We start from the raw sequence: 26,753 nt of genomic DNA on the forward strand, positions 1-26,753 counted from the left end.
AGAGACAGGGAAACAAACACTAGATGTACGTGGTTCACCCAGATTGGCTACGTCCACGGAGTAGAGGAGTTCTCATTAATTGTGAAGGGTTTACACAAGTACATAGGTTCAATCTCTCCCTTATTGAGTACTAGTGAATGATTTAGTACAAATGACATTCGGAAATATTGTGAGAGAATGATCTCTATTTATAAAAGAGAGTTTCTAGTTTCATTCTGACATTGACACGTGTCGTGTTGTGATTGGCTTCTGATGTTGACACGTGTCGCGTTATGATTGGCTTCTGAGGTCGACACGTGTCGCTCTGTAATTGGCCTCCTGGTTGGAGGGAAACTCTTCTGGGTCCTGGACGGTATAACGTTAACCGGTGCTCAATAGTTTCGGGATTGGTCAAGTATGGTACAAACAGTGCTCCCCTAAATTCCCGAGTGAGGGAAGCTCCTCGGTTGGGGACTTGCAAGATCCAAGCTATTGAGTAATCATGAAACTTCTAAGTACCGAAGTGTGGTATCATTTTTACTTGCCTTATATGTCTCATATGTAGATGTGACATCTTCTCTGGAAGTACTTTTCCTCCATCCAAGGGTGGTATCTTTAACTGATGAAGATGCACAAGGTAATGTATCAATTTCACTTGAAGCTTACTTGTAGTTTCAGGCTTGGTCAAGTACGATCCAAACCCTATAGTAGAAGTTTCACAAGTCGTCGAGCTAGGAGATTTGTCGAATGAGGTAACAGACAAGGTAAGCAATCAGACTTCCAAGTAAGTAACTTGGATCGGAAGTTCGACTTCGGCTTCTGGTTGATTGTTCTCCTTCTCCTTGTGTCGTAAATAGCACCAAGGATAAGGAGAAGCAAATGGAGAAGATATGATATGAGATACTTTTGCTTTTAAAGAAGTAACTTTTCACAGGCTTATTCTTGAACTGGGCTGGAAGGTTTTCTAGTTTCCTTCAGAGTATAAGGCCGACTCAAGAATTTGAGGGTCAAAACAAGTCCATCAAATCTAGAGTACGTTCGACCCTGATGATATGGGATACTTTTGCTGTTGACAAAGTAGTGGATGTATCGGCACGTGTTCTGTTACGCTTGTCTCCACATGCTTCCTTGTATCATTCTCACTTGCCCTATCTGTTCCTCAAGCAGATGTGGTATCTTCTCTGGAAGCATAAGATGTTGAAGACGAGTACTCGAGAGTAATGCCAGGTAAGTAATTAGGCAAGGGGTTCCAGGCAGTCAGTTCCTAACTGGAAGCTTGATTCTAAGTGCTGACTGATTGCTCTCTTTCTCCTTGTCTTGCAGGTAAGAATAAGGCCAAAGGAAAAGATAAGGAAAAAACATGATATGGGATACTCTTTCTTTTAACCCTAATGATATGAGATACTCTTGCTCTGGTGTGGCTTGTTTGCAGATGTATTATTGGGAGGAAAATAAGCTGAGTATTTCGAGAGACTCTGCTGAGAGTGCCCTCTCGAATATGAAGAAAAGTTGAGCATTTCTTTTATTTGCAGGTTTGCCTAGCTGTGGAGGATGGATGCCGACATATATAGGAGTCACCCTAATAACAAGTAGTAGTGTTATTCCTTTACCTTTCTTGGTCATAGCAATGTAGTGGGAGCTGCAAACTTCACGTGTTTTAACTTTGTCAGAGCACTTTGAAAAAGTGGTCTGTGGTATCTGGAAAGTTGATGTTGCGTGTGAAGATTGCAGACAAGCTTAATCCAAGGAAATCTGGCTCTCGAAGTTCGGAGAGCGATGCCTCTTTGGTTTTCGAACAAGTAATCCTGTCGGGGATCTAGCTATCGAGATTCAGAGAACGGTGCCTCTTCGATTTTTGAGAAAGCAATCCTGCTGGGAGTCTGGCTCTCGAGATTCGAAAAGTAGTGTCTCTTTGATTTTTGAGAAAGTAATCCTGTTGGGAGTCTGGCTCTCGAGATTCGGAGAGCGGTGCCTCTTCGATTTTTGAGCACGTAATCCTGTTGGGAGTCTGGCTCTTGAGATTCGGAGAGCGGTGCCTCTTCAATTTTTGAGAAAGCAATCTTGTTGGAAGTCTAACTCTTGAGATTTGGATAGCAGTGTCTCTTCGATTTTTGAGAAAGTAATCCTGTTGAGAGTCTGGCTCTCGAGATTCAGGGGGCAGTGCCTCTTCGATTGTTGAGCAAGCAATCTTGTTGGGAATGTTTTCTCAAATATGAATAAAGGTTGGGCATTTTTGCCAGTCTGCCTTGCCACGGAGCACGGAGGTTGACAAACATTGGGACTTTCTAGTTATCAAGCAATGGTGTTGTTCCTTTACCCTTGTGGGTAATAATAAGGTAGCTGGACCTTCAAAATTTATGTGTCTAAACTTTGTCAGAGATCTTTGGCAAAGTTATCTGTGGTACCCGATGAGCTGATGTTGCGTGTGGAAAGTGATGCCTCTTCAGAATCCGGAGAGTAATGCCTCTTCGATTTTTGAACCAACGGCCCTGTTGCCCTTTCTTTTATAAGGGCACCAATTGTGTGCAAGAAGTACATTCAGAGAGTTATTGCTTGTAGGAATTTTCCCCTTACTTCAGAGATTTATTGCTTCTCATTTCTCATTCATTATTTATGAGAATGTTTGGCCCATTCGACTGTCGTTTTGACTTGAACTTTGGTGAAGAGGCAGTCATGCCTTCTCAAGACAATATATGGCGTCCATCCTTCTTATCCCCTACTGGTCCTCTTACCATTGGGGACTCTGTGATAAAGAATGATATGACTCCTGCGGTGGTGGCCAGGAATTTTCTCACTCCCAAAGATAACAGACTACTTTCCAAAAAGTCTGATGAGTTGGCTGTTAAGGATTCTCTTGCTTTGAGTGTTCAGTGTCAGGTTCTATGTCTAATATGGCCCAACGCCTATTTGTTCGAACCCGCCAAGTTGAATCATTTGCGATTGAAGTGATAAGTCTCAAATAAAAGATCAGAGGGCTTAAGTATGAGAATAAACAGTTGCGCAGGCTCGCACATGACTATGTTACAAACATAAAGAGGAAGCTCGACCAGCTGCAGGAATCTGATGGTCAGATTTTACTTGATCATTAGAGGTTTATGGGTTTGTTCCAAAGGCATTTATTGCCTTCGTCTTCTAAGGTTGTACCGCGTAATAAAGTTCCAAATGATCAACCTTCGGTGTCTCATCATTCTGGGGTTCTGCCTAGTACTGAGGCTCTGAATAATCACCCTCTGGTGCCTCCTCTTTTTGGGGCTCTGCCGACTGCTAAGACTTCTCCTGAGCAACCTTTGTGAAGGCTCCCTCTTGTTTGTTTATTTTGATTCATGTATATGTACATATTTGTAACTTATCAGAGATATCAATAAACAAGCTTTGCTTCATTTCAACGTATTGTGTTAAATACAAAAAGGCCCTGTTCACTAAGTTCTTTGAATTTTTCCTTTTGTTGAATCTTGTATGTTGAAGCTTTGTGAGTGAAGCATGTAGGTTGAGGTAGTGCTCCCTTAATTTCCCTAGTGAGGAAAACTTCTCGTTTGGAGACTTGAAAAATCCAAGTCACTGAGTGGTCGTAAGACTTCCGAGTATCAAGGTTCAGTAGCATATGGTAGGAGTCCCCCAGTCTCCGTTTGAGGGAGTTGACGAATGAGGCATTTCCTTTCTAAGTGGTAGCCCAAAACTCATTCTTCATATATATTTGTTATGAAAGTTGTTAGACCCAAAGAAGAGGAGGCCTAGGCAATTTTGTTTTTCATTTTTTTTTTTGAACTTTCGAATTTGCAAATTTCTGAATTTTTGAATTTTCGAAAAAAAAAAAAAATATATATATATATATATATATATATATATATATTTTAAAGCTTTGGTGTTGAAGCTTTGTAGGTGAAGCTTTGAGGTTGAAGCTTTGTTGGGTACCATGAATTGATTTTGCTTCATACTATCTTGATCAAGATAGTGTGAAGCTTTTGTGTTGAAGGTTTGTAGGTGAAGCTTTTGTTGGTGAAGCTTTTATGGTGAAGCTTTTGTGGTTGGTGAAGCTTTTGTTGGTGAAGCTTTTATGGGTGAAGCTTTTGTGGTGGGGGAAGCTTTTGTGGGTGAAGCTTTTGTTGGTGAAGTTTTTATGGGTGAAGCTTTTGTGGTGGGGGAAGCTTTTGTGGGTGAAGCTTTTATGGTGGGGAAGCTTTTGTGGGTGAAGCTTTTGTTGGTGAAGCTTTTATGGGTGGAGCTTTTGTAGGTGAAGCTTTTGTAGGTGAAGCTTTTGTAGGTGAAGCTTTTGTGGCGGGTGAAGCTTTTGTGGCGGGTGAAGCTTTTGTGGCGGGTGAAGCTTTTGTGGGTGAAGCTTTTGTAGGTGAAGCTATTGTGGGTGAAGCTATTGTGGGTGAAGCTTTTGTAGGTGAAGCTTTGGAGTTGAAGCTTTGTAGGTGAAACTTTGAAGTTGAAGCTTTTGTTGAGTACCATGAATTGATTTTGCTTCACACTATCTTGATCAAAATAGTGTGAAGCTTTTGAGAATTTGTAGTTGTCCTCCATTGATGAAGTTTTTGTTGGTGAAGCTTTGGAGTTGAAGCTTGTGTTGGGTAACATGAATTGATTTTGCTTCACATTATCTTAATCAAGATAGTGTGAAGCTTTTGAGAATTTATAGTGTCCTCCATTGATGAAGCTTTTGTTGGTGAAACTTTGGAGTTGAAGCTTTTGTTGGGTACCATGAATTGATTTTGCTTCACACTATCTTGATCAAGATAGTGTGAAGCTTTTGAAAATTTGTAGTTGTCCTCCATTGATGAAGCTTTGTTGAATTTCCATTGATGAAGCTTTGTTGAATTTCTTTTTTTTTTCTTTTTCTTTTTGAGAAACTAGAAATTTGAAAATGTGGGAGAGACAACATTTACAAATTTTGCTTCTACACCGTTGAGCAAGAGATTGTGATGCAAGTCACACTTTGTAGTAGTCAAAGATTTGGATGAACCATATAAATTGAATTTGCTTCGAACAGTTTTGAATTTGCTTTGAAGGTTTGAGAATTGTAGTTGCCCTCCATTGATGAAGCTTTTGTTGGCACCATAAATTGGTTTTACTTCACATTGTCTTGATTAAGAGTGTGTGAAGCTTTTGAGAATTGTGGTTGCCCTTCATTGATGAAGCTCTTGTTGGCACCATAAATTGGTTTTACTTCACACTGTCTTGATCAAGAGTGTGTGAAGCTTTTGAGAATTGTAGTTGAACTCCTTTGATGAAGCTTTTGTTGGCACCATAAATTGGTTTTGCTTCACACTGTCTTGATCAAGAGTGTGTGAAGCTTTTGAGAATTGTGGTTGCCCTCTATTGATGAAGATCTTGTTGGCAATATAAATTGGTTTTGCTTCACACTGTCTTGATCAAGAGTGTATGAAGCTTTTGAGAATTGTGGTTGAACTCCTTTGATGAAGCTTTTGTTGGCACCATAAATTGATTTTTATTCACACTGTCTTGATCAAGAGTGCGTGAAGCTTTTGAGAATTGTGGTTGCCCTCCATTGATGAAGCTCTTGTTGGCACCATAAATTGGTTTTGCTTCACATTGTCTTGATTAAGAGTGTATGAAGCTTTTGAGAATTGTGGTTGAACTCCTTTGATGAAGCTTTTGTTGCCACCATAAATTGGTTTTGCTTCACACTGTCTTGATCAAGAGTGTGTGACACTTTTGAGAATTGTGGTTGAACTCCTTTGATGAAGTTCTTGTTGGCACCATAAATTGGTTTTACTTCACACTGTCTTGATCAAGAGTGTGAAGCTTTCTACGAGTTGTAGTGTTTGCATTGTTACAGAAGGGAAATGTCTGAAGCAGATGCAAGAGGGCTGAATAGCTTGATATTTGTACGCCATGCATTGAAGTTGTTGTTGGCTTGCAATAAGACTTTGTTGGTGACTATAACTCTTGTTGGGCATAAGTGCTGCCCTAGTTGAGTTGTCAAGTTTGAGGGTTTTTGATTATTTGTGAATGCTAGGAGTTCACATGTACAAGTTGTACCACTCGTCTTTTGGTAGGTGGAATGAATGGTGAGTTGCTTTCATCATTTGGTTGGTGGTACGAAGATGAGTTCCTTCATTACATTTCATCACATTTCATCACCTGGTTGATGGCACGAGGATAAGTTCCTTCTTCACCTGATTAGTGGCATGAATGGCAAGTTGCCAAATGATATTAGAGTACAGGTTGTACATTTCATCACCTGGTTGGTGGCATGAATGAGAGTACAGGTTGTACATTTCATCACCTGGTTGGTGGCATAAAGATGAGTTCATTCTTCATCTGGTTGGTGGCATGAGTGGCAAGTTACCAAATGATATTAGAGTACTGGTTGTACATTTCATCACCTGGTTGGTGGCATGAAGGAGAGTACGGGTTGTATATTTCATCACCTGGTTGGTGATATGAGTGGCAAGTTGCCAAATGATATTAGAGTACGAGTTGTACATTTCATCACCTGGTTGGTGGCATGAAGATGAGTTCCTTCTTCACTTGGTTGGTAGCATGAATGGCAAGTTGCCAAATGATATTATAGTACATGTTGTACATTTCATCACCTGGTTGGTGGCATGAAGGAGAGTATGGGTTGTACATTTCATCACCTGGTTGGTGACATGAAGATGAGTTCCTTCTTCACCTGGTTGGTGGCATAAGTGGCAAGTTGCCAAATGATATTAGAGTACGGGTTATACATTTCATCACTTGGTTGGTGGCATGAAGGAGAGTACGAGTTGTACATTTCATCACCTAGTTGGTGGCACGAAGATGAGTTCCTTCTTCACCTGGTTGGTGGCATGAATGGCAAGTTGCCAAATGATATTAAAGTACGGGTTGTACATTTCATCACCTGGTTGGTGGCATGAATGAGCGTACGGGTTGTACATTTCATCACTTGGTTGGTGGCATGAAGATGAGTTCCTTCTTCACCTGGTTGGTGGCATGAGTGGCAAGTTGCCAAATGATATTAGATTTTATATTATATATTTTACCCTAATCTTAGTATATTTTTGTTAATATTTTGAAAGAATTTTGATACTTTGAATTGTATTTTCAATATAGGACTTTCGACTTCCTCTGGAGCAATACAGGATCAAATGGACGAATTTTGGAGTAATTCTAGTTGGAGGACGTTCGTGAGTCACTTAGCTTGATCGTATCAAAATTTGGGATTTTTCCACCAAGCGGTTATTTTCTGGCGATAAAATAAAGGAGCGATGCGCAATGCTGGAAAATGACGTTTTTAGGCTTAAATTGCGTTTTTGGAGCCCAAGATGACCTCAGATGGGTTTGTGGCCTTCTGAAGAAGTGTTCAGAATATTCCAAATATTAAATCCAGCTATATTTGGCCAGTTGTGGAGCAGTTTATGAGTCTAAAACGTGGCTGTTCAGATTTTGGACGAATTTTACCATTTTAATTTAGGGTTATGTTTTTTTTTTTTTTTTTTATGGGGATTAGGGTTTGTGTGGTGGTTTAGAAAATATATTGCTGAGCCGTCTACCACATTTTTTTTCAGTAGGCTTTCTTTTATGCAATTTTGGAGACAGAGAGAATTGCTAGGGTTTTGAAGATTTTCTACTTGAAGGTGCTTTCAATCATTTTCTTAAATATATTTTCTATGATTTTAATTATGAATATGCGTAACTAATTTCTATTGCTAAGGCGAAGCCTTGAGCCTTAGCATGAATACGTGATTTTTATTTAATTGCTTATGATTGATTGCATGCATACTTTGAATTGTTAATCACCGGGATAAAAACTATCTAATTGTCTTAATGCCTGATCACCATTAGGATCTTTAGAAAAGTAATTTGATGCAATTTTGGTCGGAAGATTCCCTGAAATTGACTCTGGCTTCTTGTGATTAATAATTGTAATTTCACTTAGGATGAATACCACGTCTTAAGGATTGCATGGTTTTTCAAAGGATTTTCATAAAGCATAATGAGTCTTTCATGTTCAGATTTGATCCGAACATCCGGACGGGTTGCATGTTAGATATATGTTCTATGTTGGAGGTTCCAAGTAGAATATAAATTAGGAAAATCTAACCTTCAAAGTGACATGTGTAGATCATAAGTAATTGGTAAAAATTCATAGGATTGCTAGGTGATGGTGGAACCCTAGCGCTTTCTTAATTTGATTTCTCCCAAAACAGTTTTCTTTTCCTTCTAGTTTTCAATATTGCAGATTGTTTACTTTAATTAATTAATTTCGTTTTTATTTTAAGTAGGTTATAAAATCAATCACATCAATTTCTATTTTACAATAATTAATTGAAATTTGGTTAGTTTCAAATTATTTAATAATCCCTGTGGAGAATAACCTTGCAAGATCCGTTTATACTACAACAACCTTGTGATTCTTACAAGTATTATAGGAGTTTTTATCGCATTCACATGAGTAGTAAAATTCCTATCAAGAAAATGGCGCCGTTGCCGGGGATTATTTAAAATAATCCCTACTAATCAGATTTTCAATTAGTTATTGTTGTTTATACATATAAAAAAATATATTTACTTTTTGTTTTTATTTTATTTTTCACAGATTACAACAGTACAGTGCAGATTACAAAGATAATCTGTGCATGGTCAGCACCCGTTCAACAGTGCAGAAGTTGATTCCATTGGATCTAGAACTCGAGCAGAATTTAAGGAGGAGACGCAGGGAGCCAAATTTAAAGTGGGTTCCATCACTGTAGGAGACTTTTCTGCAATCTTTATTTTCTGGGGACCTGCACAACAAAGAAAAAATGGCATTTGTAATCCCAAAGGCTGGTCAGCCTTTGTGTGATTCTTTAATAGCTCATACCACCAACATACCAAGTTGCATTACTTATCTAGCAGTTGAGGAAGGGTCTACATTTGAAATAAAGCAGCACATGTTGAATATTCTACCTACATTTCATGAGTTATCATCTGACGATCCAAACATGCATATTGCAGAATTTTTAATGGGATGCAAAAATATTTTGGTGAGAGGATTTTCAGCTGAATCTATTAAGTTCCGTTTATTTCCATACACTCTAAAAGATCAAGCAAGGAGATGGCTCCTCACACTCCCAACTGGAAGTATAAGTACTTGGGCCCAACTCAGTGAAAGATTTTTAACCAAGTATTATCCAGCTTAAAAAACTCTTGACATGAAAACTCAGATTTTATCAAAAACCAAATGAAGAGTTTCATGAGGCGTGGAAGCTGTTCAAAGAGTTGATTAGAAAATGTCCACATTCGGGTATCAACACTACTGATCAGATGCATATGTTTTTCAGATGGTTGAATATGACTACAAAAACTCTTGTCAACGCTTTATGTAGAGGTTCGTACAAAGATAAAAATGCACAAGAGTCTTGTTTGTTATTTGAAAAAATGGCAGCAGATACACAGCAGTGGGCAGTTGAGCAGCCACAATCTAGGTCTGTTTTTGAGATGTCTAATGGTTTTTCATATGTTACAGCACAAATTGAAAACATGGAGAAAATGTTTGATGCAAAATTTGACATGTTATTGCAGAGAATACCAGGTTCACAGGTTGCTGTACAGCAGCCTTTACAAGCTGCATGCAGCATTTGTAACATGATAACTCATGATTTTATGAGCTGCCCACATAAAGATGTTTGTTCAGATTTTACAGCAGAGCAGGTTAATGCATTTAACAATTTCCAGCGTCCCAGATATGACCCGTATTCAAATTTTTACAACCCAGGTTGGAGAGATCATCCTAATTTAAAGTGGGACAAAGATCAGCACTCTAGGCCTCAATTTCAATTACAGGTACAACAACCTGCTGCACCTAAGGCTGCTTGGGAGGTTGCAATTGAAAAATTAGCGAATACAACCACTCAAGAAATCCAAAATCTATAGGCAGCAATGAAAAACATGGAAAAACAGATGGGGCAAATTGCTTTGCAGGTTTCAGAAAGGGCACCAGGTACATTTCCTAGCCAAATCGAACCAAATCCAAGGGGAGGTGCATATTGCATGGCAATAAGAATTTTACGCTCTGGAAAAAGTTTTGATAATAGAAGTGAAATTTGTGTTCGAAATTCGCAGGTGGCTTCACAGCAAAAAACAGATTCGGGAATTATTGAAAAATCTGCCAATTTGAAAGATTCTAACCAGCCCTTGAACAGTTCCGAAAATGGTGCAGATATTGTTGCGGATCGTGTGTATGAGCCACCTATGCCTTATCCCGAAAGGTTGAAGCCTAAAGTTAAAGACTAACAGCTGACAGATTTTATAAAGACTTTGTCTAAGGTTCAGATTAATCTTCCGTTAATTGATGCCATCAAGAACATTCCGTCTTATGCCAAGTTTTTTATGGATGTTTGCACAAAGAAAAAGAAGCTTGTTGATTTTGAAAAAGTAATTCTTACAGAACAATGCAGCGTTGTTCTACTACACAAGTTGCCCCCAAAGAAACAAGATCTAGGGAGTTTTACAATTTCATGCACAATTGGAAATTCTAATTTTAAACGTGCTTTAATTGATTTGGGTGCTAGTATTAATTTAATGCATTTTTCTGTTTTTCAAAGACTAGGACAAGGCGAAATCAAGCCTACATCAGTTATTCTACAATTAGCGGACCATTCAGTTGCTTATCCTAGGGGAATTATTGAAGACCTAATTATTAAAGTGGATAATCTCTATCTTCCTGCAGATTTTGTGATTTTGGATATAGATGAAGATATGCAAACACCGATTATTTTGGGACGTCCCTTCATGGCAACTGCTAGAACATTAATTGATGTAGAGGCTGGAACACTTACACTTAGAGTGCAAGATCAATCTATTATGTTCAGTTTGTTTGAAGCTACTAAAAGGCCAGGTGATGTGCAAGATTGTATGCGTGTTGACGTGCTTGACAGCTTATTACATGCTGAAATTATGCCACGTTTGACATCTGATCCATTGTTAAATGTGTTGCATGGGTTTGAGAATAAAAATACAGAAGATGAAGAGGTTTTTGAGTATGTTTCAGCTTTGGAAAGTGTTCCTTTTCAACCCCCACGTTGGAGGCACATTTTTGAGAGTTTAGGGGAACCCAAAAATCTGCTGCAGCCTTCTAAGGTGCAACCACCTAAATTGGAATTAAAAATGCTTCCCGAACACTTGAAATATGCTTATTTGGGTGCAGATTCTTCGCTGCCAGTTATTATTGCTGCTGATTTATCATCAACAGAAGAAGATAAATTGTTACGCATTTTAAGGAGCTATCAAGATGCAATTGGTTGGACTATGGCTGACATTAAAGGGATCAGCCATACAATTTGTATGCACAAAATTTTGATGGAGGATGAAGTAAAGCTTGCCATTGACGCTCAACGTCGATTGAATCCAATTATGAAAGAAGTTGTTCGTAATGAAGTTATGAAGCTTTTAGATGCTGGGATGATCTACCCAATTTCAGATAGTAAGTAGATTAGTCCAACTCAAGTGGTGCCAAAGCGTTATGGTATTACAGTTGTGAAGAATGATAATAATGAACTTGTGCCTACTCGTTTGACTACTGGGTGGCGTATGTGTGTTGATTATAGAAAGATCAATGTGGGTACTAGAAAATATCATTTTCCATTGCCATTAACTGATCAAATGTTGGAAAGGTTGGCTGGACGTGCATTCTATTATTTCTTGGATGGCTATTCAGGGTATAACTAGATTCCAGTTGCCCCTGAGGATCAAGAAAAGACAACCTTTACTTGTCCTTTTGGGACTTTCGCATATAGAAGAATGCCTTTTGGTTTGTGTAATGCGCCTGCCACGTTTCAGCGTTGCATGATGAGCATATTTGCCGGGTTAGTTGAACATGTAGTTGAGGTATTTATGGATGACTTTGCTGTTTTTGGGGATTCTTTTGACCAATGTTTGCAGAATTTATCTCTAGTTCTTGAAAGGTGCATTAAGACCAACATGGTTTTAAATTGGAAAAAGTGTCATTTCATGGTTAAGCAGGGAATTGTCCTAGGCCACTTGATTTCTAACAGGGGTATTGAGGTTGATAAGGCTAAAATTGATGCAATTGAAAAGTTGCCACCCCCAACAACTGTTAAGAGTGTACGATCTTTTCTTGGCCATGCCGGGTTTTATAGACGGTTCATCAAGGATTTCTTCAAGATTAGCCGACCATTGTGTAATTTATTGGCTAAGGATGCTCCTTTTGTTTTTGATGAGGCTTGTTTGGAGGTCTTCAAGAAGTTAAAGATACTACTCACTACAACATCCATTATTGCAACCCCTAATTGGAGCTTACCTTTTGAATTGATGTGTGACGCATCAGATTATGCAGTGGGAGCAGTTCTTGGACAGCGGAAAGATAAGCTTCCCCAAATTATTTATTATGCTAGTCGAACCCTCAATGATGCACAACTCAACTATGCAACCATAGAGAAAGAATTGTTGGCAGTAGTTTTTGCATTGGAAAAATTTTGTTCATATTTAGTTGGGGCTAAAGTGATTGTCTTTACAGATCATGCAGCTTTGAAATATTTGTTGTCTAAAAAAGATGTTAAGCCTCGATTGATTCGTTGGATTCTTTTATTGCAAGAGTTTGACTTAGAAATCAGAGATAAAAAGGGTAGTGAAAATGTGGTGGCTGACCATTTATCTAGATTAATTATTCCCACGGCTTCCGAAGAGGATTCCCTACCATTAAGTGAGAGTTTTCCAGATGAACAACTATTTGCAGTACAAATTAGAACACCTTGGTTTGCTGATATTGTTAATTACTTGGTTAAAGGTGTAGTGCATCCAAATTTAACGTTTCAGCAGAAAAAGAAGTTTTTATCTGATGTAAAGCATTATTTCTGGGATGAGCCATACCTATATAAGTATTGCCCAGACCAGATTATTCGCAGGTGTATTCCTGAGGCAGAACATGAAAGTGTTATAAAGTTTGCTCATCATTTTGCATGTGGGGGACATTTTGGGCAGAAAAGGACAACAGAGAAAATTTTGCAGAGTGGGTTATTTTGGCCTACACTTTTTAAAGATGCACATAATTGGTGCAAGGCTTGTGATAGGTGTCAAAGAGTCGGCAACCAGTCCAAAAGGAACGAGATGCCTCAACAAAGTATTTTAATTGTTCAATTATTTGATGTTTGGGGTATTGATTTCATGGGACCATTTCCATCTTCTCATGGTAACCACTATATTTTAGTTGCTGTGGAATATGTTTCTAAGTAGGTTGAGGCTATTGCAACACCAACTAATCAGGGATCAGTGGTCCTGAAGTTCCTCCAAGGGGTTATATTTCCGCATTTTGGAATTACACGCGTTATTCTTAGTGATGGGGGGAAGCATTTTATTAATAAACCATTTGCTAATTTGTTGGCAAAATATGGGATTAATCATCGTGTGGCTACACCTTATCATCCACAGACATTTGGTCAAGTGGAAGTTTCAAACAGAGAATTAAAACGCATTTTGGAGAAAACAGTTGGTTCAACACGTAAAGATTGGAGTTTAAAATTAAATAATGCATTGTGGGCCTACAGGACAGCTTATAAGACTCCTATTGGGATGTCACCATTTCGACTCGTTTATGGGAAAGCTTGTCATCTACCTATGGAGCTTGAGCATAAGGCTTACTGGGCAATTAAAGAGTTAAATTTTTCATATGACTCAGCTGGGGAACAACGTGAATTGCAGCTCAATGAGTTGGAGGAAAAGCGTCAGGGTGCTTATGAAAGTTCTCGCATCTACAAGGAAAGAACTAAGGTGTTTCATGATAGTCAAATTTTACAGAAAGAATTTCAGCCAGGGCAAAAAGTGTTGCTATTCAATTCACGGCTAAAGTTGTTTCCAGGGAAATTGAAATCTCGCTGGACTGGGCCATATCTGGTTACTAAAGTCTTTTTTCATGGGGTAGTTGAAATAACTAATGAGGCCCAAGGCAACGCATTCAAGGTGAATGGTCACAGGCTGAAACCATACGTGGAGTCACCCTTTGATACTGCATACGAGTCTTTGACTCTGAAGGAACCAGTGATCTAGCCACCGGACTTCCGCAACGTCTAGCTACAGACTTAAAATAAAGCGCTTATTAGGAGGCAACCCAATTTTTCTAAACTCTTTCCTAATTTTAGATTCCATTTGATTTTCACTAACAAAAAACACAAGAAAAAAAATATATATATAATAAAAAAAAAACCAAAAATTCAAAAATGGAAGATTGCAGGTTGATTTTATTTTTTTAACACATATTGGTTAATTGCAGGTTGCGAACGTGGAAAATAAAGCGCGTCCTATGCTGGAATCCTGCACCCAGCAGCAAGTCTACCTTCAAACATCAACCACATCTACAATATGCTGGAAATTTAAAGCAGTCAACATAAAAAGTCATTCACAGATGCAAGTTTGGGGGTGATTGTTGCAGATCCAACACATAAACATAATTTTGAGCAGTTAAATTTCTGCAGCTCAGTTTTGTGATGCATGGAGGAAGCACAGTTAAATCACAGATCCATACACCACAAAACTGAGTACAGCTATTATTACCAGATCTACAACAATTAAACTTGCAGGGATTCGAATTTTACCTCCCAGATGTTCAGATCTGGGTCCTGAGGCCTTTGCTGTTTTTGTCCGTTGAGCTTGTGTGTTTACTTTTTTTTCCATCGGCTCTATTATGGATCTGTATACCCCTACACAAAGAGCACCAATATGAATACATGCAGGACATAGAACGAACATCTATACAGAACTAACCAGATTCATAAGTTAGCACCAAGATTATTTTTCCTCAGTTTTATTACTCATGCATTGGACTTGAATAGTATTTCATTATTCAAGTCTGGGATGGGTTCTTCAGTATGTCCTCTAAACTGTTCTTGTTCATATGGTCTACATGTATGTTCTCAAGTCAGATCTAGGGCGTACTTCATTCTTTTCTGGGAGCCCATGTGTTTTAGTCCGCAGTTGTTACTAGTTTAGAGATCTAAGTTATTCAAGTGATTGTATGTTTTCAATTCGTATGGTGTCATTTTGGGAGTACATACACGGTAAACATGGCATCATAAATAAAATGTAGTTGAATATGTAAATGTTGAGTCGAGCAGAAGCAGAAGAATGAGATTTTTACCTTCTTCATTTACAGAGGCTGAGACATTTGTCATTTCTACTGCCTTCAGGGACCACCGGACCGAAAGCTCAAGGTTGTTGTCTCTCGGTTGTACGCTGGATTTGAGTGTCATTTTTCAGTCACAATAGTGGTTATTATTCAAGTATCAGATCATAGTCAATCAATCAAAAGAGTTGCGGTTTCTACCTAAAAATTTGCAGATCCATGAGTTTGGGAGCTATTCGAGTCTGTCTCTTCAGTCTCTTTGTGCATCTCAGGCACCTAATACAGAAAAACATCCGTGTAAGCTTCTACAGAGACTCATCACGAAAATATAACTTGCAGAGATTTTTCGCAAGCTGAGAGACATGTATCTTGAACTAAGTGGGAGATGATTACCGTTGCATGTGCGAAATGGTCTCGATCTACATGTTTAGAACTCGAATCCGTGATGGCATGAGGCTTGGAAGACACATGGTTTGGTTGAGAAGAGATGGCGACTCAGGGCATTTTCCTTGTGTTGTTTGTCTAGGATTTGACATTATTGAGGGTCCTCACACAGATAACACCACATGCATATGTTAGATTTTGTACATTTTCCTCAAATAAATAAATCTGAACAGGAAATCAAAAGATTTGAGAATGATTTACCTTTTGCATTGCAGTTTTTCAGATTTCCCACGAAGGCTAGGTATTCACAGAGGTATGGTTGTTGCTGGGTTATGGAAGTCTACAGATGCAGCGTTTCGAGGGTAAGATGAAGCTGCTGTGAATGAGGAGGTTAGAAACGAGAAAGGGCTGAAAAATACAAAAATAGAAAAAAAAAATGGAATGTTTGTATGAAGAGGGGTGCCAAACTGAGAAGACAATGGAAAGCATTCTCAGATTTGCTGTGAGAGAGAAGGCAAACTCTTTCCATTTTGGAGGTCTATTTTTCATTGTAAAGAGATGTGGGGGCTGAGAGAAATGAAAGACTTATTTCGGTCTCTATTGAAATGCGAGAGACCTGCGGTTTACAAAGCCTTCAGACAAGTGAGAGTGATCTGACCGTTCTTTTGGAATCCTAAGGAGCTCAATGCAGTGATGTGCGCCACGTGTACACAGCTGGAGTTTTCCCATGTCTGTTCAATAGACTCGGTTTGAATTAAAGGGGGAGAAGAGCCGTTCGGCTCGGTGCTCGAGGATGCCAGCTGCATCCCATTCATTTCAAGGGAATCCAATGTTCTTGCATTCTTCCTGGACCTTTGTTTGGCGGGCTGGGCTTCATTCCAAATGATTTTGAGTTATCTTCGTGTGTCATCCTTCCCAGGCCCACAGTTTGTCAGGCCACAATGGATTCCACTTCTACCAGGTGCATTCCTTTCTCATTTTTTTATGTTATTTCTTTTGTTCCTTGTCATGTCATTTTTGTCATTTCTTTGTCCTATTTGGTTAATTATTCATAGGTTTAGTTAGTGTCCGTTTTATTATTTAACTTTCTTTGTAAAGTTGTTGCTTTATTTTCTTTTATTTTTCCACACCTTGAGGACAAAGTGTGAAATAAGTTTGGGGGTGGGAAATAACATTTTAGGATTTTAATTTTTATGTCAGTTAAAAATTTTCATTCTTTTGAAGTTAATATTCATAGATTATTTTAAACGTTAGAACAAATGGACATGGTGAAGGTTAATCCCACAGTAAAGTCTTTTCTATTTATCGTTGTTTAGACACTAATTCATGAATTATACTTTCAACTTTGCACATCACACCAACATGGTTTGTGGGGAGTGAGATTGAAACACTTGCTTTTAGTCTAAGTTTATTTTTAATTTTTGTTTTAAGTAAAGTCAATTATTATTGTGTTATAAAGTAATAATTGTCTCACTCGAGGCTTTGCCTAGTAACCGGGCCAGTTCTGCCTAATTAGCAGTGATTCTCGCGTCAAACGGTAGAGTTTTGGCATGGGGCAGGGTGGTTAGTTAGTTTCGTAGCCTTTTCAGCTCGGGTTAATAAGTCCTTAGGGGTGTTCTACACCTAGTGCCCTAAAACCCTAGTGGTTTGGGAGTCATTGACCTAAAGCTCGCTACATGGGTTGAATCGAAAGCTTAAGTGAACCGACATTGCACGACCACTACTGTTACTAAAAAAAAAAATTTATATATGAAAAAAAAAAGAAAGAGAAAAAATTGAAGAGAAAAAGAAAATGAAAAATAGTTATATTTAAAGTTAGTATGTGTGAAATAAAGAAGGACGAGAGGTAAGAGTTTTAGTCGAGTCTCCTTAACTATGTTGGTTCACTTTACACCAAGGGAAGTTTGTGAATTCTTTTCTAATTGATTCTAAATGGCTTAGACTCTGTGGTGGGATTGGTTGGAACTTTTGAAAATATGTTCTAGTTTTTAAAATTTGCTATGGACTGCAACTTTGAAGGTGAAACTTTTTGTTAGCTAATTTTAGCTAGTTGTTTAGTTTGTTAAGTTTTTATTTTTGTTTTCTAGTTTTGTTTTGCTTGAGGACAAGCAAAAAGCTAAGTTTGGGAGTATTTTGATGAGTAGATTTTATACTATATATTTTACCCTAATCTTAGTATATTTTGGTTAATATTTTGAAAGAATTTTGATACTTTGAATTGTATTTTCAATATAGGACTTTCAACTTCCTCTGGAGCAAAACAGGATCAAATGGACGAATTTTGGAGTAATTTCAGTTGGAGGACGTTCATGAGTCACTTAGCTTTATCGTATCAAAATTTGGGATTCTTCCACCCAGCAGTTATTTTCTGGCGATAAAATAAAGGAGGGATGCGCAGTGCTGGAAAATGACGTTTTTGGAGCTCAAGATGACCTCGGATAGGTTCATGGCCTTATGGAGAGGTGTTCAGAATATTCCAAATATTAAATCCAGCTATATTGGGCCAGTTTTGGAACAGCTTATGGGTCTAAAACGTGGCTATTCAGATTTTGGACGAATTTTACCATTTTAATTTAGGGTTATGTTTCTTTTTTTTTTCTTTTTTTTATGGGGATTAGGGTTTGTGTGGTGGTTTAGAAAATATATTGCTAAGCCGTCTACCACATTTTTTTTCGGTAGGCTTTCTTTTATGCAATTTTGGACACAGAGAGAATTGCTAGGGTTTTGAAGATTTTCTACTTGAAGGTGTTTTCAATCCTTTTCTTAAATATATTTTCTATGGTTTTAATTATGAATATGCGTAACTAATTTCTATTGCTAGGGCGAAGCCTTGAGACTTAGCATGAATATGTGATTTTTATTTAATTGCTTATGATTGATTGCATGCATACTTTGAATTGTTAATCACCAGGATAAAAACTATCTAATTGTCTTAATGCTTGATCACCATTAGGATATTTAGAAAAGTAATTTGATGCAATTTTGGTCGGAAGGTTTCCTGAAATTGACGCTGGCTTCTTGTGATTAATAATTGTAATTTCACTTAGGATGAATACCACGTCTTAAGGATTGCATGGTTTTTCAAAGGATTTTCATAAAGCATAATGAGTCTTTCATGTTCAGATTTGATCCGAACGTCTGGACGGGTTGCATGTTAGATATATGTTCTATATTGGAGATTCCAAGTAGAATATAAATTAGGAAAATCTAACCTTCAAAGTGACATGTGTAGATCATAAGTAATTGGTAAAAGTTCATAGGATTGCTAGGTGATGGTGGAACCCTAGCGCTTTGATTTCTCCCAAAACTGTTTTCTTTTCCTTCTAGTTTTCAATATTGCAGATTGTTTACTTTAATTAATTAATTTAGTTTTTATTTTAAGTAGGTTATAAAATCAATCACCTCAATTTCTATTTTACAATAATTAATTGAAATTTGGTTAGTTTCGAATTATTTAATAATCCTTGTGGAGAACGACCTTGCAAGATCCGTTTATACTACAACAATCTTGTGATTCTTGCAAGTATTATAGGAGTTTTTATCGCATTCACATGAGTAGTAAAATCCCTATCATGGGGATTCCTTTGGTATGTCTTTGCTTCGACGGAAGCATGGTTGTAAGCCTGTGCCATCACCTCAGAGTAAGTCTTCCAAGTGTTGGCATTGATCATGTACTTGAAGAAACAATCATGTAGGCCTGCTGTGAAGGCCTTAAGGGCGGTCTTGTTATCTGCCTCAACGCAGCGAGAATACTCATGGCTGAAGCGACCGGCATACTCTCGTAGTGACTCGTCCGGCTTCTGGCGAATAGTGTACAAGTCATCTGCAGAATGCAAGTGATCGGTCTGGAAGATATGTTGTGAGACAAACAGTTTCCTCAATTCCTTAAATGAGTCTGCTGTCTCAGGTGGAAGACGGCAATACCAGTTTAGAGCTCCGCTAAAGAGGATGGAGGGGAAGAGAAGACATCGCTCTTCGTCGGTGTGCATCCGATATGCCATGGTGGACTCAAAGAGGTTAAGGTGTTCAATTGGGTCTTCCCTTCTAGTATAGAGTTGTAAACCAAGCTTTTGTTTTGTCTTCGCTTGAAGGGGGTGTCGAGGATCTTTCTTGTGAGAGGGCCAGGCCTGGGTTGGTTCCAGTCAGGTATCTCGGCCTGACTTTCGACCTTCAACTTGTTTACTTCCTCAAGGAGTTGTAGGACAAGGAGGTCCTAAGTGGAGTCATATACCACTGGAATTTTCTTTCGTAAGTCTCCATCGCCTATTAGAAGTAGGAAAGTTTAAGCAAGGGCGTGTGGTTTTTTCTTGGACTCGCTGTACTGACTTCTAGGGCAAATCTGTCGAAATACCTCAGAGTCCCCCATACCTTCATGTTCATCTGGGACCTGTCGTTCCTTCCCTAGATTGGCAGCTGGCCTGGGTTGTGGGAAGGGACCGAGTCTTTCAAAAACCCTTGGGTCATTGATCTTCGAGCATATGTGGAGGGGATTCTCTCAATGTTGGTTTAGGAAGTCTCGACAGTCACGATAAACGACTTTTGATCCTTACAACCCTTCTGCAAGAAGGTGTCTTTCTCCACTTCTTCTACTTCGGGTCGAAGCATCTGGGTTGAGAGAAGTCTCATGTTGATCAATGTTTTGACGATTAGCTCGCTCCTCATCAGGGATACCCATGTCGAAAGGAGGTGACCCTCTGTGTTGGGGGGCACCCAGATAATGGTTGATGTCCATAGGGGCAACGAGCTCGCGTGTTTGAGTATGCCTAGTTTCTTGGAGCGTCTCAAAGAGCTTTTCATACTGCTCCTGAAGGACCTCATTCTTCATTGCTATCTTGTTGTTCTGAGCTTCTAGCTCATCGAATTTAGCTTGAAGAGCAACCTTCTTTCTTTCATTCTTTCGTTGCTTCGCACTAGGTGCCAGAGGGGTGTCATTCTGTGTGTTGTGGTTTCCTTCGCTCCCCATTTTGGAGAGGGATGCCTGGTAAAAAAAAAGTGTACGAATGGTGGAAACCAGCTTAGCAAAGCTGAAGAGAGTGGGAATAAGTGTCGTTCCCACAAACGGCGCCAAATGTTGATGCACAAAATCAGTGGGGACTTTGGTACAATAGAAAGTGTTAAGTTTGTGACCTTCGCTAGATTGCTCCGATCACTAGTATGGATAAGTATGTAAATGGATAGAGACAGGGAGGCAAACACTAGATGTACGTGGTTTACCCAGATTGGCTACGTCTACGGAGTAGAGGAGTTCTCATTAATTGTGAAGGGTTTACACAAGTACATAGGTTCAAGCTCTCCTTTAGTGAGTACTAGTGAATGATTTAGTACAAATGATATTCGGAAATATTGTGAGAGAATGATCTCTATTTATAGAAGAGAGTTTCTAGTTTCATTCTGACATTGACACGTGTCGTGTTGTGATTAGCTTCTGATGTTGACACGTGTCGCGCTATGATTGGCTTCTGATGTCGACACGTGTCGCGCTGTAATTGGCCTTCTGGTTGGAGGGAAACTCTTCTGGGTCCTTGACGGTATAACGTTGACCGGTGCTCAGTAGTTTCGGGATTAGTCAAGTATGGTACAAACATTATTAATTGTTGTGGAATGATTAAACCCCCTCTTTTTTTGTAACTTTGAGTTATGTTATCTTAATATAATTTTACAAATGTTTTAACGTATAAAAAATTAAATTCCGACAAAATTTTCAAAACTGAACAAATCACCTTGGATAGTTCATAAACATAAATAATTTTTTAAGGGAATTGTTATTGACACTTCAAAAATCTCATTTGGCACTCTAAACTTTCTAAAATTAGAAAGAAAAATACACTTATGAGGAGTGTAGAATGTGATTTTGGAGTGCTAATAACATTTCCCTTTTTTAAAGTAAGTATGTTCTAAAATTTATTTTATTCTTTTGACATTTGGAACTAAGTTTCGACGATTGGATTTTTTTCATACCATTGGATTTGAAAAGAAGTAATGCTAGGTAGACCAACTTTTTTTACCATATTGCAAAGTATGTAATGTGTCACCAATAGAAAATAAGCACGTTAATCAACACTTGGGTAATAATCCAACCATCAACAACCATGTCATATGGTTTACCAAATATGATTTAAATAGATGGTCTCTCTAGCATTTACTCTTTGAAAAAAAAAAAACAAATATGAACAAAAAAAAGATTTTAATCGAGATCGTTGATCACCAACAGCCCAGAAATCGAACGCCATTAAAGCCCTTAAAATGTTATCGTTTTGCGGCTGGGTCCCCTTACTAGTTGGGGCCAAATTGTTGGCCACCTCAATACATCATCTCATGTTGTTTTTTAATAATAGGTGGGGCCCTAAAAAATTTGGGTCGCCCAAATACAAATGCAAATTTGGGTCCAAAATCAATTTTTTTGAGTTTAGATCTCTCCATTAGAGTTGGTCTTAAGGGCTCTGTTATGGTACCTAGATTACATCATTTCGATTGCCCTGAAATTTTTTGGGTTTAGGTCTGTCCATTGGAGTTCGTTTAAACTCAAATATTTGGGTTTAGGTGTTGCCCTTGGAGTTGGTATTTAGGGCTTTGATATGGTACCTAGATTACATAATTTCGATTGCCCTAAAAGCCAATCATTGGATGAAAATTTTGGAATAATACAAATGATTAGTCAATTAATCTAGTCAAAGGGGTAAGATTACTAATTAAGGACTAATCTCAATAATCGTCATAGCCCCAAATTGTCACTCATGACCTGTGCAATTTTAGAGCATCAATTGATTTGGTTTGGTCAGTTGATAATGTTTCACTTGGGAAATGAGTTCAAATCTACTAACATTATTTAAAAAATAAAATAAAATAAAAATTTTGCTAAAACGATTCAAGTAGTTCTTATTAAAACCCTCGCACACCAATATTATTAATCATTGAAATGAATATAAAGTAATGAATATTTTTTTTAACAAATGATATTATCTACACTAAAGGGGTGGAAGAGTGGGATAAACCTTAATGGACTAACAATAATGTGGTTCAAATTCACCTTTAGCAAAATCGAACCTAAGATGTGACGACCCGTCCCTAATTTTCCTATGTAATTTCTTCCCGAGTATGTGTATTAACGGTTATGCCCTTATTGGCAAGTTACGTGGATGTATTCTTATCGCTTCATTTTATTTCTCACTATTACATTTAGATTGTACCCGTTGTTACGAGTGTACATAAATTTTATCAGTGTGAAAACACTGTTCCGGATACGTTTTCGATACCTTTTTTGTACAAAACCCAAAAACCCTATCCCTAGCTTTTTCTTAGCCCATCCCGTGCACCCATCTCCATTATTTCACACTTTCACCAATCTCATCCATTCCCTCATTTCTGTCACCCAATCAGAAAAAGGAAAAAGGAAATCTCTATCTCTCTCTTTTCTTTCTTTCTCTTCCATATGCTCTCTTATCTGCAAAACCTTCAAATGAGCTGCTAAGCTCACAGATCAAACCCAAAAACCACACCATTGTACTCCTCTCATCTTCTCGAACACAACCATGTTCTTGAAACCTGAAATGGACTAGTTTTCAACATCAAACTCGTGAGGTCTGAACTCGGGCAAACTGAGTTTGACGTGTTTTCGAGCGAGTTAGGGTGTTTTGAAGCTTGGGGAAGCTTCTACACAACTCCTCGAGGCTCCTACAACAATTTGGGAGAAGTTTGGAAGTAAAACGATCGAGTTTTGAAGTGTTCACTTTTGGCTGGAACTTTCGAGGCTTTTTCCGACGACCTCCGTCCACTTTTTGGACTCCAAACAGGTTTAACGCGATTTTACTCTTCACTAGCTTCAAATCCATATAAAGTACGTCGAAAATGGTTGAGAATTGAAGGAGAATAGTGTGTTTGAAATTTTCCCAGAAATCCGGCGAAAAACCCAATTGTAGACGACGGTGGACGACGGCGACGATAGGGCTCATCGAAGAAGGAAACGGAATATTCTATCAGAGTTGACGGAATATTCTTGACAGCGTCAGTAACGCCGTTAAACTTTGTTAGCCTTTAACGGAATATTCCTGACGGCGTCAGGTCTACTGATGGCACTGGCCTGCACGTGAGAGCCGTGCAAAAATTATTTTGAAAATTTGGGGATGTTCGTGACGTCGAGTAAGTTATGATGGTATATTTAAACCCTAGGTTTGAGCAAACTATGGCGGTTTTATTTAGGTTTCTGTATATGTGCTTAATTAATTTTATTTTAGTTAATTCACATATAGGGGAAATGTATCCTGAGGACGTTTGAGGCCAAGCTAGGCTTGGGGGCTATGACCCAACAACGTACTTGTGAGTGGGCAATTTATTTTTATATCTATACATATTTATAGTTTCCAGAATTACATAAATACATCACTTTGCGTATATATTGCCAGCCTTGGATCCAAGTTAGGTGCCAGTCTTGTCGGGCAGATTATATTAGGCAATGCCAACTTATATGTGATGTGTTTATGCACCAATCTTCACATGATCGTAGTACTAGAGCATATTGATTATACCCAGTCCTTTTCGTGTCAGAAATTATCTGTTCGAACTCATGTGTCAGCCTAGATGGATGAGCACTTAGCTATACTTGATTATCACATGATTATATTATTGTGGCATTTGATATATCATGACTTGGCATAATTGTGGTTATAATGTTGTTGATTTATTGTTTATATACCTATATAGTATGTTTTAAGGAAACATACTTGTTTTACGGCAAGGGGTGAGTATATTCAAGGCAAAGGTTTTCCTTTAAGCATTGTTTTACTGACCCACTCAACATTGTTTTTTTTTCGCCTCTCCAGGACCTAGATAGCTGTACTCTTTGTGGCACCCGAAAAATCTTGGCAGTTCTGACATTCTCTTCTGATTAGACGTACGAACTTATCACTGTTGTGTAATAAGTGTACTTTAGTTACTTAACTACTCTTCTGTAGTCTCATTGTCTATTACATTCTGAATAATTGTAGTGGGTTCATCCCACGATTGCGCACTCTTTCCCTTTTGTTATTTAGTATAATTAGTTTTAATTTTATTCACTATTTGCATCACTTACCCTTATAGTTACGTCACCTCACGGTGATGGCCAGCATGCTTCGACTTTTCCAGGTCGGGGTGTGTCAGCTTGGTATCAGAGCATAGGTTTAGATAGTCTTGCAGTTCCTAGTGTGTTTTAACTCTTGTTTCTTATGTTAGAACCATGTCACCTCATAGAGAGCCACGTTCTTCAACTGAGAATGTTTTTCCGAACTTCGGGTAGTTTGGTGAGGCTATTGCTAACGTTATTCAGTCTTCACTCCGTCATACCCCAAGGAATACTTTGGATATTGTATCTAGCCTGAAGATTAATGATTTCTTTGGTAATGAGGGATCAGAGAAGTCAGAGATATGGTTTGATCATGTTGAGAATACCTTTCGAGTTATGCATAGGCAAGGTAATCTTCCCCTAGAGAGATGGGTTGAGACAGCGACCTGGTTCTTTCGATTGTGAGCCGAATCTTTGTGGGATCATGAAAGGAAATCATTATCTGATGAGGATTATATAAATTGGGATGTTTTCAAGCAGATATTTCAGACTATATTTGTTCATCCAGAGTATTGGGATAGTAAGAAGAATGAGTTCACAGATCTGAGGCAGGGTAAAATGTCAGCCACTGAGTATCATCGAAGGTTCACAGACTTATCTCGTTATTGCCCCGAGACTGCTGCTAATCCCCGAGAGATGCTTCGTTTGTTTAAGAGGGAAACTTGCAAGAAATGGTGTACTATAGCAACGTCTACTCCTTGTGATACTTACCAGGAATTTTTCGAAGTCTTGCTTCAGATTGAAGATTCAAAGAATACTCATGACAATGAGGATGAGGATGTTGGTAAGAATGCCCAGAGGTACGGTAATAGGGGGCAATCATTACTTGGCCCGAGAAGGGCTCAAAATTTTAAAAGGAGTAGGAACAGCTCTGGATCGTCGAGTAGGGGTTCTAACTCCTGTACACCCCAGAGAGGCAGACCCACTGGTGGTTCTCGTTTTCAGAATCAAGGAAACTCCAGCAGTTCAGGTGTTCAGTTTTGTTGCAGGTGTAACACCCGTCACTATGACGAGTGTAAGAAAGGAAGCAGATGATGTTTCACTTGCGGACATACAGGGCATATGGCCTATAACTGTCCTCAGAATCAGAAGAATCAGCCTGCTAATCTATCACCTACAGTCCCCCTACAACAGTTTCCAACACCTGGTAATCGTCAGCAGATAAGCTATGGTGGAGCTTTCCACTACCAAGGGGATATAGCCCAGAATCAGGGAAGACCATACCAGTACACACCTAAGGTTCCCTATTATCAGGGAGGCTATCAACAAATTCAGGGAGGTTATCCACAGTTCCAGAGAGACTATACGCAGTATTAGGGTGGCGAAACATAAATGTATACTGAAGGACAGTATCATAACCTAGACGTGGCGTCTAACAGTGGAGGTTCAGGCAGACATGCAAATCTACCTCAGCAAGGCCGAGGTAATCATGGTCAAGGTAACCATACTCAAGCGAACAAGAGATGTGGGGGCATGCAGCAAGTTTAGGGAAGAGTCAATAACATCACCATTCAGGATGCTCAGGTTAACCTAGACTTGATCATGGGTACGTTGAATGTTCTAGGCCATTTTGCTAAAGTTTTAATTGATTCTGGTGCTAAACACATTTAGTTATTTCCCATAAGGTTGCTCAAATGACTCAACCACATCCTACTTCACTTGGTTACGAGTTGGAATTCTCGATGCCTAGGGGTGAAATTTGTTATGTTAGTTAGGAATATCAAGGATGTCCTATCCTTGTCAAAGATGTAGTCATGTCGGCTAATCTTGTTCCTTTGGATATCGTTGATTTCGACTTTATTTAAGGCATGGATTGGTTACACTATAATCGTGCCTTGTTGGACTGTTATGAGAAGGTTGTTACTTTTCATCGATCGGGCATGCCTACTGTCACGTTTTTTTGTGAACGTAGTGGTCTAAAGCACGGAGTTATCATTGCTATGAGGGCGAGACGATTGTTGAGTAAACATTGTCAAGGTTACTTAGCTCATGTTGTGCTATCAGAAGAGACTACTGCATCTGTGGAAGACGTTGGAGTAGTTAGGCACTTTCTCTATGTTTTTCCCGATGAATTACCTGGCTTACCCTTGGATCATGAAGTGGAGTTCACCATCGATCTACTTCCAGGTACTAATCTTATTTCCCTTACACCTTATCGTATGGCTCCTGCAGAGTTGAGGGAACTTAAAACTCAGTTGCAAGAGTTGGTTGATAAGGGTTTAATTC

The 26,753-nt window shown here is 38.7% G+C and overlaps 1 long non-coding RNA gene and 1 pseudogene across 1 annotated transcript; both read right to left on the reverse strand.

Annotated features, from left to right (window-relative positions):
* Window positions 1-9,114: 9,114 nt before the first annotated feature.
* Window positions 9,115-9,221, reverse strand: LOC126614122 (small nucleolar RNA R71; annotated as a pseudogene).
* Window positions 9,222-15,081: 5,860 nt separating this feature from the next.
* LOC126590201 (uncharacterized) lies at window positions 15,082-15,656 on the reverse strand. The gene is made up of 3 exons (XR_007612078.1): window positions 15,440-15,656; window positions 15,248-15,322; window positions 15,082-15,156 (listed from the first exon to the last, which is right to left on the reverse strand). It is a non-coding gene; the product is annotated as an uncharacterized LOC126590201 (long non-coding RNA).
* Between the last annotated feature and the right edge of the window lie 11,097 nt (window positions 15,657-26,753).

The sequence above is a fragment of the Malus sylvestris genome, chromosome 2 (genome assembly GCF_916048215.2).
Source record: "Malus sylvestris chromosome 2, drMalSylv7.2, whole genome shotgun sequence".
Classification (NCBI taxonomy): Eukaryota; Viridiplantae; Streptophyta; class Magnoliopsida; order Rosales; family Rosaceae; genus Malus; species Malus sylvestris.